This window comes from Cervus canadensis, chromosome 8, assembly GCF_019320065.1.
Source record: "Cervus canadensis isolate Bull #8, Minnesota chromosome 8, ASM1932006v1, whole genome shotgun sequence".
Taxonomy (NCBI): domain Eukaryota; kingdom Metazoa; phylum Chordata; class Mammalia; order Artiodactyla; family Cervidae; genus Cervus; species Cervus canadensis.
Genome location: NC_057393.1, coordinates 42,249,758 through 42,270,098, shown reverse-complemented (window position 1 = coordinate 42,270,098; position 20,341 = coordinate 42,249,758). Strand labels below are relative to the sequence as shown.

General features: G+C 36.6%; 1 protein-coding gene across 4 annotated transcripts in view; it reads right to left on the bottom strand.

Moving 5' to 3' along the window:
- The window catches only part of LOC122446204 (cGMP-dependent protein kinase 1-like), an 849,064-nt gene that overhangs the window by 254,689 nt on the left and 574,034 nt on the right, over positions 1-20,341 (bottom strand). The window contains exon 5 of one of the 4 annotated variants that reach the window (XR_006270817.1): positions 3,678-6,534. The exons of the other annotated variants lie outside the window; for them this stretch is intronic. The gene's annotated coding sequence lies outside the window, so the exon portion shown is untranslated. Of the gene's footprint in view, positions 1-3,677; positions 6,535-20,341 lie in introns of those variants that run through there. 4 annotated transcript variants of the gene reach the window in all.

The window sequence follows — 20,341 nt, the reverse complement described above, 5'->3', positions numbered from 1 at the left end:
TATGATTGTGACATAAAATGTCTTTCATTTCCTTTAATCTCTCAACTTGAAAACATCCCATACAATTGGGATGTTTTAGAACAATGTTTAGAACAATGTCACACTGAAATTTAATATTGGTGAATAAGTAGGCAGTGTGACTATATTTAGAAATGCAAAAGTTTGGTCTCCTGGTAATTTTAATTAAAAGTTATGTATATTAAGAAGCAATAATTCTTCCAAATATGCCTACACCAAAATATATTATGTTCAGTCAGTGCAAATGTACAGTAGGAAAAATATTTCTGAAACAAAATAGAGACTTTGGTAAGAAACTGAACCCTGCAGATTGAATCCAATTTTTCTATTGATTTTGGTTTTAAAATTGGAAGGAAGTCTATGAGGCAGGGGCTTCCTGGGTGGCGCTAGCAGCAAAGAATCTGCCTGCCAATGCAGGAGAAACAGAGAGGAGGTTTGACCCCTGCGTCAGGAAGATCCCCTGGAGGAGGAAATGGCAACCCACTCCAGCATTCTTGCCTGGAGAATCCCATGAACAGAGAAGCCTGGTGGGCTACGGTCCAGAAGGTCACAAAGAGTCTGACACGACTAAAGCAACTTAGCACATACACATGTACCCTGAGGCAATGCTTCTAAAAAACCTTTGTGCCTAAACATTACCCAGGGTCCTTGTTAAAGGTACATCTATTTAGCATCATTCACAAGATCTGATGCATTAGGTGAGGTAGATGCAAGTAGCTGAGGACCAGACTCTGAGAAGCATGGTCCTAAGGGGTCATTGACACAGTTTTCACATGTCTAAATGAAAAATAAAATTATCTACCTTTTTGTTTTGTTGTTCGATCACTCCCATGTCCAATTCTTTGCAACCTCACGCACTGCAGCATGCCAGGCTTCCCTGTCCTTCACCATCTCCCGAAGCTTTCTCAAACTCATATCCATTAAGTCAATGATGCCATCCAACCACTGCCTGATAGGACATCATTTAATCTTTAAAGAGAATGTGAATATGAATGTTCACAGGCATTTATATGTTTAACCAAATCCCTGGGCACCCCATGACCAATCAAGCCAACACATAAAAATAAGCATCATAGTGGGCTTAGAGATTTTATTTAATTGTGGTTACTTGTTAAAATTTTCTGTTCATCCAGACTTAGATTTCTTGCAACCAGGCTCTTTTTGCCAGAGAAGCTCTCTGTTTCTTAAGGGTGTGTGTGTGTGTGTGTGTTTTATTTGTTGTAGGATAGAGGGGTTGTATCAGTTTCAGCTGCCCTTCCCCTCATATGTCCCCATCTGGCTACCAGATCTCCAGTTTTCCTAGGCTGTAACTGGAACAAACATCTCTGTGGGCCTTCAGGACTTTCCAGGGCTTCCCAGGTGGTGTTAGTGCTAAAGAAGCCACCTTCCAGTGTGGGAGAGTGTGACATCTGATCCAGGAGAATGAGAGGAGCCAAAAAAAAGACAATTCCTGGACTTCCCGGTAGCCCAGTGGCTAAGACTCAGGTTTCCAATGTAGGGGGCCTGGGCTGGATCCCTGGCAAGGCAACTAGGTCAAAAAGTAACTTGACTTTCTGCTTTATAACAGTTAAAGCTGTTTCTCTTTTTGCTTGTATCTTTACTTTTTTTTTTCTTCAATGAAAACAGTCTCTAGTTATCTTTTTCTCTACTTTGGTTTCCCAAGTGAATTAAACATCCCCAAACAATAAAGTCTCATTCTACCAAATAATGAAAAATAGATAATGCCAAAAATGTTTCAAAAATAAGAATGTGTTTTGTTTCAGGATGTTATTTTTCAGGCAGCTAATCAATTTGATTAGTGAGTTTTGATTTGAAAATGTTACTGTTCTTATGGTAAGAAAGCAATCTTTCCCACTGAGCACTTGGCACTACAGAGCTATGAGGCATACAAAGAAAAATATGACAACCCTCTTGTGTTTCTATAGCAGCAAAGTACTTCCAGGGAATGCAGAAAAAGTAAAAAAAGATATGTATCAACTTCAGTTTATTCTCCTCTTACTATTCTTATATAATCACAAATCTTCACAAATATCTTTGTTGCAGAAGGAGTAAGGGGATATGTTTAACGTAAAAATACTATCACCTTATCTTTGTACCTTTTTAACAGTTTAAAGTACTTTTATATTTCCGTAACAGTTGTAATAACCCACATGAAACAAAAAATTTCTCTTGTTTGAAGAAACAACTGAGGCTTTGAGGTACTTAAGGAGGGTCATAAAAGTCAAATAGCCAGTTCCTGCCAAAACCTTGTTTGAATACAGAACTCCTTTCCATTCATGGATCCAACAAAAGTTTGTTCACTAAAAATCTACTATATTCAATCCAGAGACAGTGCTGGGCATCTGGAATGCAGTGATGAATATTCTTTTTTTTTTTTTTTTTCTTTAAAACATACATAGTCTAATGAAGGCACAAATAGAAGTAAAGCAATGATTACTCTGGGCTTCCCAAGCGGCACACTGGTAAAGAAACCACCTGCCAATGCAGGAGACACCAGTTTGATCCCTGGGTCGGGAAGATCCCCTGCAGAAGGGAATGGCTACCCACCCCAGTATTCTTGCCTGTAGAATTCCATGCACAGAGGAGGCTGGCGGGCTACAGTCTATGGGGTTGCAAAGAGTCGAACACAACTGAGCAAACCCACACATACATGAAAAATGTAGCTGTTGCTATTGCATCACAGAGCAAGGATCAAGGTGGTGTCTCTTGGAAGACTTCCTAGAAGAGACAATTCATGAGCAGACCTTGAAAAACTATTGAATAAATAAATGATCAGGATTTAAAGAGGGAGAGAGCACAGAGAAAGAGATTTGGGAAACAGCAAAAAAGTATACACAGGTGTGAAAGCAAGAAGGAACACACCTTCAGGGAACAGTAAGTCCTTTTTTTTTTTTTCTTTTTTTCCAGTAAGTCCTTCTTTAAGGCTGCAGCTGAGCTTGTGAGCTGGGGCAGAGGGTGAGTTTACAGATATCAGTAGGGAATACATTATGAAGGACTCTGTTGTACTTTAAGGAGTTTTCCCTAAAAAACATAGGGAATCAAATAAGGGATTTAAGGAGGAGTGACGTGGTTAGATTTACATTTTCCAAAGATCACTTGAACTAATTTTTGAAGAGTAAATGATATGAGGCAGGATTTGAAGCAAGGAATCCATTTCAGTACAGTTCAGTCGCTCAGTTGTGTCTGACTCTTTGCAACCCCATGAACTGCAGCACACCAGGCCTCCCTGTCCATCACCAACTCCCAGAGTTTATTCAAACTCATGTTCCTTGAGTCGGTGATGCCATCCAACCGTCTCATCCTCTGTTGACCCTTCTCCTCCCGCCTTCAATCTTTCCCAGCATCAGGGTCTTTTCAAATGAGTCAGCTCTTTGCATCAGGTAGCCAAAGTATTGGAGTCTCAGCTTCAACATCAGTCCTTCCAATGAATATTCAGGACTGATTTCCTTTAGGATGAACTGGCTGGATCTCCTTGCAGTCCAAGGGACTCTCAAGAGTCTTCTCCAACACCACAGTTCAAAAACACCAATTCTTTGGCACTCAGCTTTCTTTGGAATCCAACTCTCACATCCGTACCTGACTACTGGAAAAACCATAGCTTCGACTAGACAGAACTTTGTCGGCAAAGTAATGTCTCTGCTTTTTAATATGCTGTCTAGATTGGTCATAACTTTACTTCCAAGGAGCAAGCGTCTTTTAATTTCATGGCTGCAGTCACCATCTGCAGTGATTTTGGAGCCCTAAAAAATAAGGTCTGCCACTGTTTCCCTTTATATATGAAGCTAAAATGAAGATACAGTTGAATCAATGATACTGATTAGTAAACAAACTTTTTAGGGTAGTTTGTTATTTAAGACATTCAACTTTTTAACCAATTATTTTCCAATCCAGCTCCATGATTTTAACAGCTGGCACATGGAGATATGGAAACCATCCTGATTACTTTTTCATGGTCAAATAACTGACCCAGAAGTTTATGCTGAGCTGTTTTCTGCCACAGCAGAAGAATGAATATGAGGTCTTATTTGTCAAGTTACAGCTTTTATCACCTGTTATTCCTTCTCTTTCCTGTAACTCTTCAATAATTAAGTAAAATTCCAAGAGAGAACAAATAAGAGTTCAGTATAAAGATTTTAAATACCAAAAATTATTCAACAAAATGATCTACTTTAAGCAAAGTCCAGATGCAATTAGTCAGGAGATAATCTGGCTCTGCTTTGTTAAATGTGCCAAAGAAAAAGTGAGGAGAAATTTAAAAATAAATAAATGTTTAATCATGTTAATCTGTACTGTCCTCATTATGTTATATATGTTATATTCACAATTTGTTGCTTTTAGCTATACAATCATCTTTAGTAGATTTAGACCAACAAAACTTGAAATAATTTTGGATTAGAGCTAAACTGAATTTTGCAGTGCCTATAGTCTGTCTGCTGGCAGGAGCTACACTGATAATACTTAGATTTGTACTGGCAGAAATATTGCAGAAGAAACTTCATCGTGAATAATTGATGAGATGTCCACAATGTCAAAGATTTTCTTAGCAGAGAAAAGAGATTTGATTTCAGAAGAGCTCAGATTGCATGAAACATTTCATACCAGTTTCTAATTGAGTGAAAATTAATTGGCATTTTATCTATTTTTTTTATGAGCTAAGAAAGTATGGTCATGATAAATGGAGGATAGTTGATTTGATTAGGTAAAGCAATTTCCAGGCAATTTTCTTAAATAAGAAACTTATTTGTTTTTGTGAACAAAATACTTGCAACTATGGTGATCTAGATTGAATGACATTAAGAATTACGGCTCTTCTCTCTTATATGTGAGAAGACACATAGAGGCCCCTGCCCCCGCCCCACTATTAAAGGTTTGGGATATTTTTGTTACTGTGCACAAAATAAAAATAAAATTTTAGAGATAAGTAACTTCTTTATTTTTTTAATTTAAGAAAATATTGCTGGGCTGAAGGGAGGCCATTCAGAATTTACTTATAGATCCCCTACAGTTTTGTTTTTCTCTTTATAATAGATTCTTAGTATAACCATCATTTAAGGTAAAATTGGCAGTATTATTTTTTTTTTAAAGTAAAAACCACTAGGTTTATAGGGTATATATTCACCAAGATATAAAATAAACCATTTCTAAAGTCAGTTTAAGATAGGAAAAACAAAGTCTGGCCAAATACAAAGAATGAGTAGCTTATTCACAAACAGTATTTTTCTCTTGTTAATAAAGAGAAAATTGGTCCTCAAGTCATTGTCAAGGGAAAAATAAAGTATACAATGACAAAATTAAAGGCTGAAGCCATGGCATAATCTTGAAAAGTGAACTACAGCTTTGACTATAGTCAGTCCCCACAGAGGAAAAAGAAAAGTGCTTCAAATAGCACGTTAGAATCTTTCACTGTTTAATATGAAAAATAATTATCCATGATATAGTTGAAAAAGTCTCACTCATCACTTTTTCAATGATAGAGGAAGTTCTAAATAAAGATACCAATAGCTCACATGTATCAATAGCACTCTCTCCCAGTCTCAAAAACAGTTCAACTTTGAATCTCAATCATAAAGCATATGGTGAATATTTATCTGCTACAGAAAATGAAAAACACTCCTCCCTATGCAGTAACTGAGCCATACAAACATGCATGGTCTGTTCAATTGGATTAATAGATTCATCTTCTTTCTTACAAATTGTTTACGAACAAATGCATAAAATTATATGTTAACCTTATATATAAATAGCTATATTCCAATTTCTAGCTCAGGATAGTCATTAATGATTAAACAAATGTAGTAGAAAACAAAAATCAATTTTAGAGTTCCAATAAGAATATAAAAACAATTTTAATAAGGAACATTACTAAAATAAATTTAACTTCTTTGACAAAGGATCTTTGTACATTGATCAGTGTGGTCCATATAAGCAATCCTTTGAACAAGATATGCAGATGTGTCGATGTAAAAATGTATATTATTTGTAACTTAAGAACTATAATATAGGTGTCTGTCATTGTGATGAGTTATTAACAGTGAGGGCAAAAGCTGCACTCACTGGGAAATGCAAAGTTTTTTAAATGGAGCGGCAGTAGGGGGGGTCTGTGGATATCTAAGGAGCACCTATTAAAAGGCACAACTGTAAATGGCATTACTATTTTTCATATGTCTGAATCTGAACATTTCTTTGTTAATAAATGTTTAAGAATCCTCCTAGAGACTCATTAGTTGACTTCAACATTTACTTTCCAACATAAAATATGTATTTAGGTTCATATTTTCAATGTCAGATTCATTATTATGATGAACTTAGAGTTCATGTTTGAAATCACAGTTTGCCCATAGATTCTTGATATATGACATACCTCTATCAGTGTTTACAAAGACTTCCATACTTTGGAAGCGAGTGGTCCATGTCTGTGGATGCTCAGATGTTCTTCACATTGAGAATCTTCCTTGGTTGCATTTGAAAGAGTCCATCTTTTCCAACTGGTCATTCCACTACTCCACTGTCTTCATACTGAATTTAATTTAGATGTTAAATGATTTTTTCTGAGATTCTACCTAAGAGCCTAGAGTGAATTTTGTTTAAGCCATGAAACTTTTCTCTTAAGTAGGACCATTACAAATATATCCTAGAAATGTGGTGAAAACCCATCTATCATTCAAAACTAATGTTGTTTATATTAAAAGAGCATGATGCAGTTCATGAGGTCGAAAAGAGTTGGACACAACTTGAGTAACTGAACTAACTCATACTAAAAGAGAAACAATCCTGAATAATGGCAACCCTGGAAACTAACTGGAAACTGAGATTCTGCATGCACAAGAGGTTTATGTCTAGGCATTTGGGCAAATAACAAAGAGGAGTAAGAATCATGTGCACTGTGGTCATCCCAGAGAGTAAATACATTTCCCAGAATAATCTGCTTTTGGTATTTATATTCATCATAATGAAGTTTAATAGAGCTTTCACATGAAAAATAGTTTAAATGAAAGGAAATGGCAAAAGAAAAGATAAAGCATAGCACTATCTCAAACCTTATTTTGACAATGATTTCTCTAATAAGATGGCTATTTTCTGTATACAGGAAATTTTCTTTCTACCTACAAGTGGGACATGACAGGAATATTGAGACAGTGAGAGATTAAGGAAATTTCATACTTCCACATGTCCAAAGTCAATAAGATAACAATTGAATCTGGTCCATTCTGTGCTCCCATAGTTCCTAGCAGAGCTCTAGTCTTGAGAGATTTGTGTTCATTCAATGCCACATAGGGAAGGAATGGAATGCTATTGAAGGTGACACAATTCAATCATGGTCAGTAAACAGTCTTGGTTTCAAACAATTCAGATAAAGTCTAGCAACTTGATACTATGACTCTGAAATACATGAGTGATGAGACTGAATAAAATAATAACAAGACTAAAACCTCCTTTGTAAGTACATTTTCTTCATAGTTTATGAAATCTTCTCTTAGATAGTGTTGGACAGGGTGCTATTTGCTCATCAAAAGGCTAAAAGCTTGGCACCTGCTCTGAAGAGGTCGAGAAGGCTGCCTGACATAAACTGGCACAACTTTAGTGTCATTACCTTAAACTTAAGATACCATGACACCTCATCATTCAAATGGGAAAAGCTATGAGTTAATGGCATTCTTTCAGGCAAACAATGTCAGCTTAATTAGATCACAAGAAAGTATTACAAGGAGAAATGCAGCCTCTTTAAGAAGATAACCTGATTTTAAAAATAGTTGTCTTATGTGAGGATACTGCAATGTAGCATTTTTGTTCCTGAAGTGCAACAAAATCAGAAAATACAGATTAAATAATAAAGCCATAGAAAGTAGTTAACACTGTAAACCAAGAGGTACCACAGTAAACATAAGAAGTTTAGTTTAGGCAGGGGTGGTAGGGAAGTCTAAAATCATGCTCTACTTAAAAAAAAAAAAACAAAAAAAAACCTTCGTGTCCCAAGTCCTGAGGAATGCAAAGAGCCACATACATATCATTCTTGACTGAAGCCAATCAATAAGAAGGATCTATAGTGTATCTTAACATATTCTTGGGATGAAACTGTACTTGCTTCTTGAGATAGAATTCTACAAGAAAATTTTCTATTGGGTAAGATTAATGTAAGAAGCAAATACTTTGGGAAGGTGTTATTTTGGGTTTTCACACACAAACACCTGAGAATTATACAAGATTCGGCTAAGCCAACAAACTCTTGTAGTATTACATGAATCAAAGGACTAGCCTCTAGAGGTCTGTCTAAAATTGAACACTGTGTTTCAAAACAGTGTTAAAAATCAATCTAAGGCCAGTATACCCGAAGGGAAACCAGAGTAGATACCTCAAACACCAATAAACATAAAGTGGAATGCCAAAATGCTTTTGAGATAGTTTATTATGAGTAGTAACACAATCTAAAGGAATCAGCTGATACTCTCAGTCAAATAGGAGGTAGCAGAAGCTTAAAAACACCAAGAAACCACTGAACCAGAAAAGAGTATGAAAGATAATAGGAAGAACAGTCACAACTGATTCAATAACAATGTCTTATTAGTCAGGATTTAAGACTTTTTTTTTTTTTTTTTTCCTAAGGTAGGTCTTGATAGCATCCAACTTTCCTAGTTTGTGACATGCCAAAACACTACTTAGTATAGTCAAATGAACCATGGATCAGCGCTTAGATTCTATCCTTAGTTTCCTATGGACTTCTTAATGAACTATGAGTAAAACCTCCTGAAATTCTTGTTTTCTTTTCTACAAGTTTGATCATAAGAAAACCACCTCAATTTATTCTTAGGGTTAATAAAAAGAACAAATTAAAAATGTGATAGAGATTTGCCAAGTTTTGTGCAAATCCACTAATACAGAAGATCATTTTTAATATAAGCCTATTCAAGATAAGTACTCAGAAATAAATAAACTCCATCTCTAGTTTTTAAGTTATGGTCTCTGATTTTACAGTTAAGACATAGGGTCACTGTGTTCTACTTTCTGGCGACAGAAGTCCTTTGTGCTGTTCTGAGTCAAAAAGGCCACAAATATGCTGGTTATCATTAGGAGGACAATAGAGAAAACACCTCCCTAACTTTGAAGAGACCTGTGAGGCATCATTTACCATCAGGGCATGGGGAACACTTTGTCTTATTCCACTTATTATGCCACTCTTCTTCCAGAAAAGCAGGGTGGAATTCGAAACTATTTAGGCAAAGCAAGTCATTGGGGAAGGCAGAATGGTTTTTTTGTAAGGATAAACATTAAGAGGTCAACCTCTTAGAGTCTGAAAAATTAAAAGGCTAAGGATAAAACTGAATTAAGTCTTAATAATCAAAAAGTGGATGAAAATGAGAAGCAATTATTCTTACACTAGCTATGAGATAATAGCACTTGGTCTCATTAGGGAGAACTAGAAAGGGGTCAACAAAAGGAAGTTGAATAACTGCACGCAGAAAATTTTTTAAAATTAAACTTATTAATTTAGGAGGCAACATAAAATGCACTAGCAGGCTTATGGGAATGATAGAAATGGACATATGATAAAATTTAAATGGACTGGTAAGAGCAGCTAGGGCACATCTCAATCTTTTCAGATGGATTAAAAAGACTATTATTCACTCATCAAACATCACTGGGAACTATACTAAGAAACTATTGCAAGGACCTTTGTGCAAACAAAGCCAGTCATAATATGATCTAGACAAGAACTGACATTCTCAGGGGCCTAGAAATATCAAGGGTAATTCTTTTAGTTGATGAGATTATAAACTGCATAATGACAGCTTCTATTACTTACTACTGGGGCTTCCCTGGTGGCTCAGATAGTAAAGAATTTGCCTGCAATGCATGCAATGCAGGTTCAATCCCTGGGTGAGAAAGATCCCTTGCAGGAGGGCATGGCAACCCACTCCAGTATTGTTGCTTGCAGAATCCCCATGGACAGAGGAGCCTGCAGGCTACAGACTATAAGGTCACAAAGAGTTGAACACAATTGATCGACTAAGCACTCACACACACACACACAGTACTTACTACTACATCCATAGGTCTTGGCAAATATTCAGTTGAACCATATGAATTTGCTGATGTTCAACCATATTTGAATGATAAAATTTGCAATTTTGTATGGTTCAAGCTAAGAATAAGCGTGTAAGCTCCTACTATTTAAAATATCTTGACTAAGTAAATAAATTATCCTACTTGTTTTGACTGATGCTTTTTATAAGATACTAAAAATTCTGACTGATAGGAAAATACCCTTGTAGACAGGAACACTGTCATATGCTCAGATGCCCTGCTTTGAATAGTTAGACACTTTCAAATGTAAAGTCTTCTAAACTTACATAAAAGCAGCATTTGTTCCATGCCTATACATATATCCTAGAATGAATATAAAACTTGTCTGTGATGATCAACAGTGTTCTCAGGGTGTCCTGCTGGGAAGATAAGATCTAAGCATCTCAAAGATGTCAGGATGCTAGACACAGTCACTTATAGCTCTAGCAGTCTGGACTAGGAATTGATGAGTGACTTAACCAGACTAAATGTTCATGGGAAAGATAGGACTTGAATTTGTCTTGACCTATGAGTAGAATCTGTAGGCAGGGTATAAGAAAAGGCATTTTTAGATGTGAGATTTAGATGCATTTAGATGAAAGAATGCATGTGTGTCTAAGGAATGCCCAGGAAGCCATTCTGACCACAGGTGTTTGGTGTTAAAGAAAAGGGAAAATTTTAGAAAAATATTTTTGTGGTAGGGCTCCAAGTCCAGGTTTAGAACATAAAATTCATTTTTCTTGTGTGGAAGACATCAGAGGTTTATAGTAGACAGCACATATAAAACCACTGGAGGTTTTAAAATGGGAGATAAACTGAGTTTAAAGAAGATTAGTTTAAATTACTGAAAGACTACACTTTCCAAAATAAACCATTCGTCAATTATATAAGGTTGTCTTAATTTAAATGACAGCCAATTACATTTTTATACCTGCATTTTAAACAAACTTAGAGCAAGGACAAAATACTTAGGATTATGTGCAAAAGAAGACAAACTATAGCTATAATTAAAATGAATTAGCTTAGTTGTTTAATATAATTTGAGCTTAAAAAAAAAAGACTTCAATAGCTGTTAGTCCTTTTTTTTTTTTTTAAACTGGCTTTGGTGAAGACTGCTTGGTCATTCATAAAACAAAGAAAAACTACCGTGTGGGCTCATATGCACAACATACACATATATACAAATGTTTATATCTACTCTACCTTTTAATGGAATTTATGCCACTGTTGTCAATTACTGTGTCTTATTAGAGATAGCACATGCATAAATATATTTTAAAATAAACATGAATAATTTGGATCAACTGCTTTACAGACAGCACTCATAAAATATACTTGGTGAATGAAGGAAAAATATATATATCTGTAAGAAACAAACTCACAGACTTGGAGAATGAATTTTTGGTTACTGGGGGTAAATGAGGAGGAGGGATAGAGAGTTTGAGACATGTACATACTGCTATATTTAAAACAGATAACTAACAGGGACCTACTGTATAGCACAAGGAACTCTGCTCAACATTCTATAATAACCTAAATGGGAAAATAATTTGGAAAAGAGCAAATATAGGTATACACAGAACTGAAAAAAAAAATCTGTAAATCAGACAGCACAGAATAGTTTAACAAATGCAAGCCATTCATCTTAATAAAAGCAGCAGCTAAACCCCTTCTGTTCTGCTAATTAAGAAACAAAAACAAAAACAAAACCTCTCTTTGATATAGAAGAAACCAAAATTGAAATTGTATGTGGATTCAGGAGGTTAAAAACCATAAGATCACTTTTTCCTGCAACCATTCATTGATTTATTACTGATCCTAAGCTTGTTTATATTTGTGAAATTTTAAGAAAATTGTAAAAGTTAGGTAAAAAGAAAATAATTTTAACTTGGAAAAGCATAAGCCTAACCACAATTTCTTTAATATAATTTCCTATGACAAAACTTGTTACACAGATATTCATTGTAGCAACATAATAAAAGGATTCAAATGAATCATTTTGCTTTATTGCTTCTGTCTAAATTTCTTTTTTTGTTGCAACTTCTCTAAGATGTAGAATTCCCCTATACAATCTGATCAAGTGTATACCCTAGGATGGGACAGACACCAAGGAGGACCAATTACACAGGAAAAGGGCAAGCTATTAACAGACCAATGAAAAACCTCTTATGTAATCACCAATAGTTAACAGATTCCCATGAGGACATATTCATTAAAAACAGTAGACCAAGATGCTGTAACCCTGCATAATCATAATAATGAAAACAAAGGAAACTCAGTTCAAATATGGGTGGAGTTTAGTTTCAAGAAAGTTGTTTACTTGTTCTCTATCCATCAAAGCAGATTATTTCAGAAGGAAAGGAGGAGAGTATCTGTATTTCAAGTATATTTTATATAATATTCCTTTCAATTGAGTTTTTATGTTCCATTTAACTATATTATGACCCATTACAGACATATCAAAGGCAAAAGTATCAAGTAAATTTGAGTAGTATCTGCCCACTAAAGATAATAACTGAAATGGTAATGTGAACTAAAGAAAGAAAAAGAAATCTGTCTGCAAAATATTATTTTCCTACATTGTTAGGACTGTTTAGTTGTGTGGCATGAGGAATACATATAACAAGATGCTCATCATTCATAATCCAGAATAACTGCTAAAAAAAATTGTCATATGATTTGGAAAGGGCACCCATTCTTATAACATACAATTTATGTGAAGATATTTCAAGTCCCTGTAAACCTCTTCTCTGGGATAAAGCATCCTCATTCTTTCAACTGTGCTCTGAAGGACAATTTCCAGCCTATCTCTGTGTCAGTTGCCCTCTTCACAACACTTCTGCTTTGCTCTGGTCCCTGCTCATGGATGAAATAAGAAGTGGGTCTGGAGCCTAGGTATGGTCTGAGAAACGGAATATTTTCTGTCATAACAGTAAACAAGGACTGCATAGTCATCAGGAATTGAACTCTGAGGGAACTCAGTGAGGAGAAGAATACCTGCTATCTAGACTATAGCCACTCCTCATGGTGAGCCTTGAGAAAAGGAAGCTCAGGATGTGAAAACACAGGAAATTGGCCCCAGATAGCTGAGGTACATATCAAAGGAATTATTTCAGTGAGCCCAGACTCTTGCATCTTCCTGTACATAGAAAAGCACTAAATTCTTTAATGTGGGTTATCTGGTTTTCTTTAGTTAACAATAATCTTTTAATGTTCAGACTACCTGCCCTTTGTTGTAAAATCTATATAATGTGGCTCCTCCTCTTTCCTCCTAGTAACAGTTCTCTCAGAGTCACTTGAGAAGATGTCTCCCATGCCTGAAGTCCTAAAAATTTCCACCGAATAAAACATAACTCTCAACTTCAAGTTGTGAATATTTTTTTTTTTAAGTTGTGAATATTTTTTAAGTCAACAGGTCTTTCTATGTGGTTTGCATCCACTCTTCACAACAGGCAGTGTATTCATCATCACTGAGACCTCAAATGGTAAATATCTGACTGAGCTAGAAGTACAGAAATTTCACTACCTTGGTGGCAGTTTCTTTTAGCTCCGGCGTCATGTGAAGAAAAAATCAGTAACATACACACAAGCAGTATCTGTCAAGTGGGAAGTGAGGGAACAAACATTGAGAATCTTTACTTCTTTTATAAAGCCACTAATCTACACAGAGATGTTATATTTCCTTTGTAGCCTAAGATAATAGTTTTCAAATATCTTCCCTACCCTGTTGATGAATAGTAAACCTGTATCAGTGAAAATGCTGTTAACCAAAAAAAGATACCCCATATCCAAGGGCAAAGGAGACGCCCCAGCAAGACAGTAGGAGGGGTGAAATCACATTTAGAATCAAACCCCTTACCCACTAGAGATGCTCACAGGGCTCAAACACACCTTGTGTGCACCAGGACCCAGAGACTGAGCCAGGACTGTGTTTGAGTGATTCCTGCAAAGATATGGGTCAGCAGTGGCCTGTCGCAGGGGCAGGGGCTCTGGATGCAGCAGATATGGGTATGCCATAAGCTCTCCTGGGGGAGGTCGCCATTAACCCCATCACAGAGCTGCCAGAACTTACACAGAACTGGGGAAACAGACTCTGGGAGGGCACAAAAAGAAACTTGTGTGCACCAGGACCCAGGAGAAATAAGCACTGACCCTAAAAGAGATGGACTCAGACTTGCCCATGAGTGTCCAGGACTCTCTGAGAGAGGCGTGGGTTGAAGATGGCCTGCTGCAGGGTTGGAGCACTGAATGCAGCATGGGGCATTTAGAAGGAGGTCAACATTATCTTCACTATCTCCACCATAGTTTGGACTCAGGTTAAATAAGAGGGAGGGAACACAGCCCTGCCCATCAACAGAAAACTGGATTAAAGATTTACTGAGCATGGTTCAGCCCATAAGAACAAGACCCAGTTTCCCCCTCAGTCAGTCTCTCCCATCAGGAAGCTTCCTTAAGCCTCTTATCCTTCTCCATCAGAGGGCAAACAGACTGAAAATCACAATCATAGAAAACTAACCAATCTGATCACATGGGCCATAGCCTTGTCTAACAATGAAACTATGAGCCATGCCATGTAGGGCCACCCAAAAAGCATGGGTCATGGTGGAGAGTTCTGACAAAATGTGACCCACTGGAGAAGGGAATGGCAAGCCACTTCAGTATTCTTTCCTTGGGAACCCCATGAATAGCACGAAAAGGCAAAAATATAGGACACTGAAAGATGAACTTCCGAGGTTGGTAGGTGCCCACTATGCTAAGGAGAGCAGTGGAGAACTAATTCCAGAAAGAATGAAGGGATGGAGCCAAAGCAAAAACAATGCCCAGTTGTGGATGTGACTGGTGATGGAAGTAATGTCCTATGCTGTAAAGAGCAATATTGCATAGGAGCCTAGAATGTTAGGTCCATGAATCAAGGCAAATTGGAAGTGGTCAAATAGAACATGGCAGAAGTGAACATCGACATTTTAGGAATCAGTGAACTAAAATGGACTGCAATGGGTGAATTTAACTCAGATGACCATTATATCTAGTACTGTTGGCAAGAATCCCTTAGAAGAAATGGGATAGCCATCACAGTCAACGAAAGTCTGAAATGCAGTACTTGGATACAATCTCAAAAATGACAGAATGATCTCTGTTCATTTCCAAGGCAAACCATTCATTATTACAGTAATCCAAGTCTATACCCCAAGCAATAATGCTGAATAAACCAAAGTTGAATGGTTCTATGAAGACCTACAAGACCATCTAGAACTAACACCCAAAAAAGATGTCCTTTTCTTTATAGGGACTAGAATACAAAAGTAGGAAGCCAAGAGATACCTGGAGCAACAGGCAAATTTGGCCTTGGAGTACAGAATGAAGCAGGTCAAAGGCTAACAGAGTTTTGCCAAGAGAATGCATTGGTCATAGCAAACACCCTGTTCCAACAACACAGGAGATGACTCTACACATGGACATCACCAGATGGTCAATACCGAAATCATATTGATTACATTCTTTGCAGCCAAAGATGGAGAAGAGCTATACAGTCAGGAAAAACAAGACTGGGAGCTGACTATGGCTCAGATCATAAACTCCTTATTGCCAAATTTAGACTTAAATTGAAGAAAGTAGGGGAAACTACTAGACCATTCAGGTAAGACCTAAATCAAGTTGAAGTGACAAATAGATTCAAGGGATTAGATCTGATAGACAGAGTGCCTGAAGAAATATGAATGGAGGTTCCTGACATTGTACAGGAGGCAGTGATCAAGACCATCCCCAAGAAAAAGAAATGCAAAAAGGCAAAAGGTCTTACAAATAGCTGAGAAAAGAAGAGACGTGAAAGGCAAAGAAGAAAAGGAGACATATACCCATTTGAATGCAGAGTTCTAAAGAATAACAAGGAGAGATAAGAAAGCCTTCCTCATTGGTTAATGCAAAGAAATAGAGGAAAACAATAGAGTGGAAAAGACTAGAGATCTCTTCAAGAAAATTAGAGCTATCAAGGGAACATTCCATGCAAAGATGGGCACAATAAAAGACAGAAATGGGATGGATCTAACAGAAGCAGAAGATATTAAGAAGAGATGACAAGAATACACAGAAGAACTATAAAAAAGATCTTCATGATGCAGATAATCACAATGGTGTGATCACTCAGCTAGAGCCAGACATCCTGGAATGTGAAGTCAAGGAAAGCTTCTTAGAGAGCATCCCTATGAACAAAGCTAGTGGAGGTAATAGAATTCCAGTTGAGCTATTTCATATCCTAAATGATGATACTGTGACAGTGCTGCACTCAATATGCTGGCAAATTTGGAAAACTCAGCAGTGGCCACAGGACTGGAAAAGGTCAGTTTTCATTCTAATCCCAAAGAAAGGCAATGCCAGAGAATGCTCAAACTACTGCACAATTGTTCACATCTCACATGCTAGCAAAGTAATGCTCAAAATTCTCCAAGCCAGGCTTCAACAGTACATGAACCATGAACTTCAAGATGATCAAGCTGGATTTAGAAAAGGCATAGGAAGCAGAGATCAGATTGCCAGCATCCCTTGGATCATCGAAAAAGCAAGAGAGTTCCAGAAAAAACATCTGCTTTTGCTTTATTGATTACACCAAAGCCTTTTACTGTGGGAATCACAACAAACTATGCAAAATTCTTAAAGAGATGGGAGTACCAGACTGCCTGACCTGCCTCCCAAGAAATCTGTATTCAGGTCAAGAAGCAACAGTTTGAACTGGACATGAAACAACAGATGGGTTCCAAAATGGGATAGGAATACATCAACACTGTATATTGTCACCCTGCTCATTTAACTTATATGCAGAGTACATCATGTGAAATGCTGGGCTGGATGAAGCACAAGCTGGAATCAAGATTGCTGGGAGAAATAGCAATAACCTCAGAAATGCAGATGACATCACCCTATGGCAGAAAGTGAAGAAGAATTAAAGAGCCTCTTGATGAAAGTGAAAGAGGAGAGTGAAAATTTTGGCTTAAAACTCAACATTCAGAAAACTAAGATCATGGTATCCAGTCCCATCACTTCATGGTAAGTAGATGGGGAAACAATAGAAACAGTGAGAGACTTTACTTTCTGGGGTCCAAAATCACTGCAGATGGTAATGTCAGCCAAGAAATTAAGAAAAAAAAAAAAGAAAAGCCATGACCAATTTAGACAGCATATTAAAAAACAGAGACATTACTTTGCCAACAAAGGTCTGTCATGTCAAAGCTATGGGTTTCCAGTAGTAATGTATGGATTTGAGAGTTGGACTATAAAGAAAGCTGAACACCAAAGTATTGATGCTTTTGAACTGTGGTGTTGGAGAAGACTCTGAGAGTCTCTTGGATTGCAAGGAGATCCAACCAGTCCATCCTAAAGGAAATCAGTCCTGAATATTCATTGGAAGGACTGATGCTGAAGCTGAAACTCCAATACCTTGACCACCTGATGCAAAAAAGTGACTCATTGGAAAAGACCCTGATGATGGGAAAGATTGGGGCAGGAGGAGAAGGGGACAACAGAGGATGAGATGGTTGGATGGCATCACCGACTCAATGGAGATGAGTTTGATTAAGCTCTGGGAGTTGGTGATGGACAGGGAGGCCTGGTGTGCTGCAGTCCATGGGGTCGCAAAGAGTCAGACATGATTGAGCGACTGAACTGAACCAATTTTTTCCATTGCTGCTGCTGCTGCTGCTAAGTCGCCTCAGTTGTGTCTGACTCTGTGCGACCCCGTAGACGGTAGCCCACCAGGCTTCCCTGTCTTTTCCGTTGTGTATAGGCAATTTATATTAACCACTGACTGAAACAGACACTTCATTTACTGAACTCAACTCATCAACCTTTAATTTCAAGACTTTTAAACTCTTTGTTTTTTCATACATGCTATTAGGAATTGCTGCACTGTTTAGACATTCATCAACTTGACATGAATGCTATATCTTTAGTTATAATGTTTGTAAAGCTGTCAGATAGAGAAGGGCCAAGTACAAAATCTTGTTACTTAACCCTACAGGATAACTCTCCTACTTTACTGGGTTGACAGTGATTCAAGAAGAGGCCACACAGTATGGTAATATGTACTTGATTCAGGTATTAAGTGATACAGTTTCAATATTAGTTGTGCCACTATTGTGGGGGGAGGTTGTGATATCAACTGAGACACTCAGTTTTCTATATCCTTATTGTGTCATGTATGAGAGAATCATAGAACTATTAGTATTTGCAGGATCATAGGCAATTATGCAATCTAATATCCTCTTAATATAGATGTGGAAATAGATCCAAGAATAGGCCTAAAATGGCTATGTAACTTTTATTTCACATAGAAAGAAAAGATAGTGCTCTCTTTTCCATTTTAATCATAGTGAATCAGAAAAATTAGAACATGAAATAGTTTCCAACCAGATTGCTTCAGTACAGTTTGCAGTCATCATGGCTTCTAGGTGCCACATGTGAAAATGTGACCAAGGAAGAAAATATAGTATAACCAGATGATGAACGAGAGGTACAGTATAGTAAGCGCTGGCATCGTTCCCAGTATGGAGAAAAAAGAAGAAGAAAAAAATAAGTTTTAAAAAGCCCATTTATTTCTCTATCTTTTCCCCAACCTGCCCCCATTTTTTTGTGTTTCTTTGTTTTGTTTTAATCAATGGATCATGGAAGATAATTACTTGGAAAAAGAATTACCTGAGCACTCAGATTCCAAGCCTCTAATGTACACATGACTATACATAAAAGAGATAAACAACAAGAATGTATCTATAGCACAGGGACCGGTACTTGATATTTTATAATAATTTATATGGGAAAAGACTCTGAAAAAGAACACAGACACACACCACACATACACACACATATATAACTGAATCAATCTGCCATCCAACTAAAATTAACACAACACTGTAAATCAACCGTACTCCAATTTAAAAATGAATTTTTAAAAAAGATAAAGATTAAAAACAAATAAAGGAAGGAGGGATAATTTGCACCTTCCTAAGATTACTATTGGGATAAAATTGGTGAAGGCAGGCTAAGCGTTTAAACAGTACCTAGGACGCACTGAGTATTTCAGACATTTTAGCTATTGCTATTTTTTTCTGCTGCAAACCCTCTAAGTACTCTTTGTATTCAGACTGGTCTCTACACAGTGTAGTTCAAGAGCATTTTCGCCCCCCAGAACATGGCAGTAATTCACAAAATGACTTGGTGGAGAAAATGCTCTGTATTATATGGAAACTTGATCCTCTGTCCGTGGAAGAGGTCAAATCAAGGGTTTCAAATGGAGATTTGCCTCATTTGTTATCTGCCCCAAGCCTGTGATTACTAATGAGGATCCTGGGCTGACAGGGGCAAGAGACTGGAGTGTCTCAGGTGGGGCAGAACTAGTCAAAGCCATAAGAACTTCGGCAGGATCTCATGATCCATCAAAGAGTTACAGATGTGTTATGGTAAAAAAAATTCAATAAGCATGTTACAAGAGCAATGTTACATCTATAATGTTAATGTCAAATGTTACATTTTATAATTACAAAGTTAAAAGAAGAGATTTTAAATATCAGTTAAAATGAGTTGAACTGGTTGTTAGTTAAATGTCATAATAAAATGTTTGTTTGAAGATTAATTTATTCTGAAATGTTTGAAGATTAGTTAGTTCTGAAAAAAATGGCTTAATGCATTATTTTTTTCCAAAAATAAAATTTAATTCTCTTTCCTTTTAAATATTTGGAATGAAAACTATAGAAACTTGGAATAATCAATATAAATAATATTAAGGAATATAATAGAGTATCAAAATTTTAAACCAAGCGACAACTTCACCAATTTTATTTTACTATTATTGCCTACTTTCTTTATTACTTTTCCTATTCTCTTATTACAATTTATTTTAAACCTCTGAATAGTAATCTTGGCTTTATTTGGTAAGAGAGCCTGCAAGAACAGCATAAACAATTGGGTACCGATCCACAAAAACAGGATCCAAGGAACAGTTTACTTATTTAGCCATTTACATTCACCTTTTATTATAAAAATTCCCAAAAGAATAAGCACAGATTCAAGGAATCATCATGATTGCTTAGAAATAAAAAATAAAAGCTAAAATATTCTAAATGTGAAAGTTCTCTTAACACTGAAAGCATGTATACTTTAGGTAATAACATACTATGTCATCACACATTGATCATTACCACCACCTTGACAATTTGGTGTCATCTTTTAGCCAATATAAAGTTATTCTTTTATTCAATATCTTGAAAATTTTCAGTTG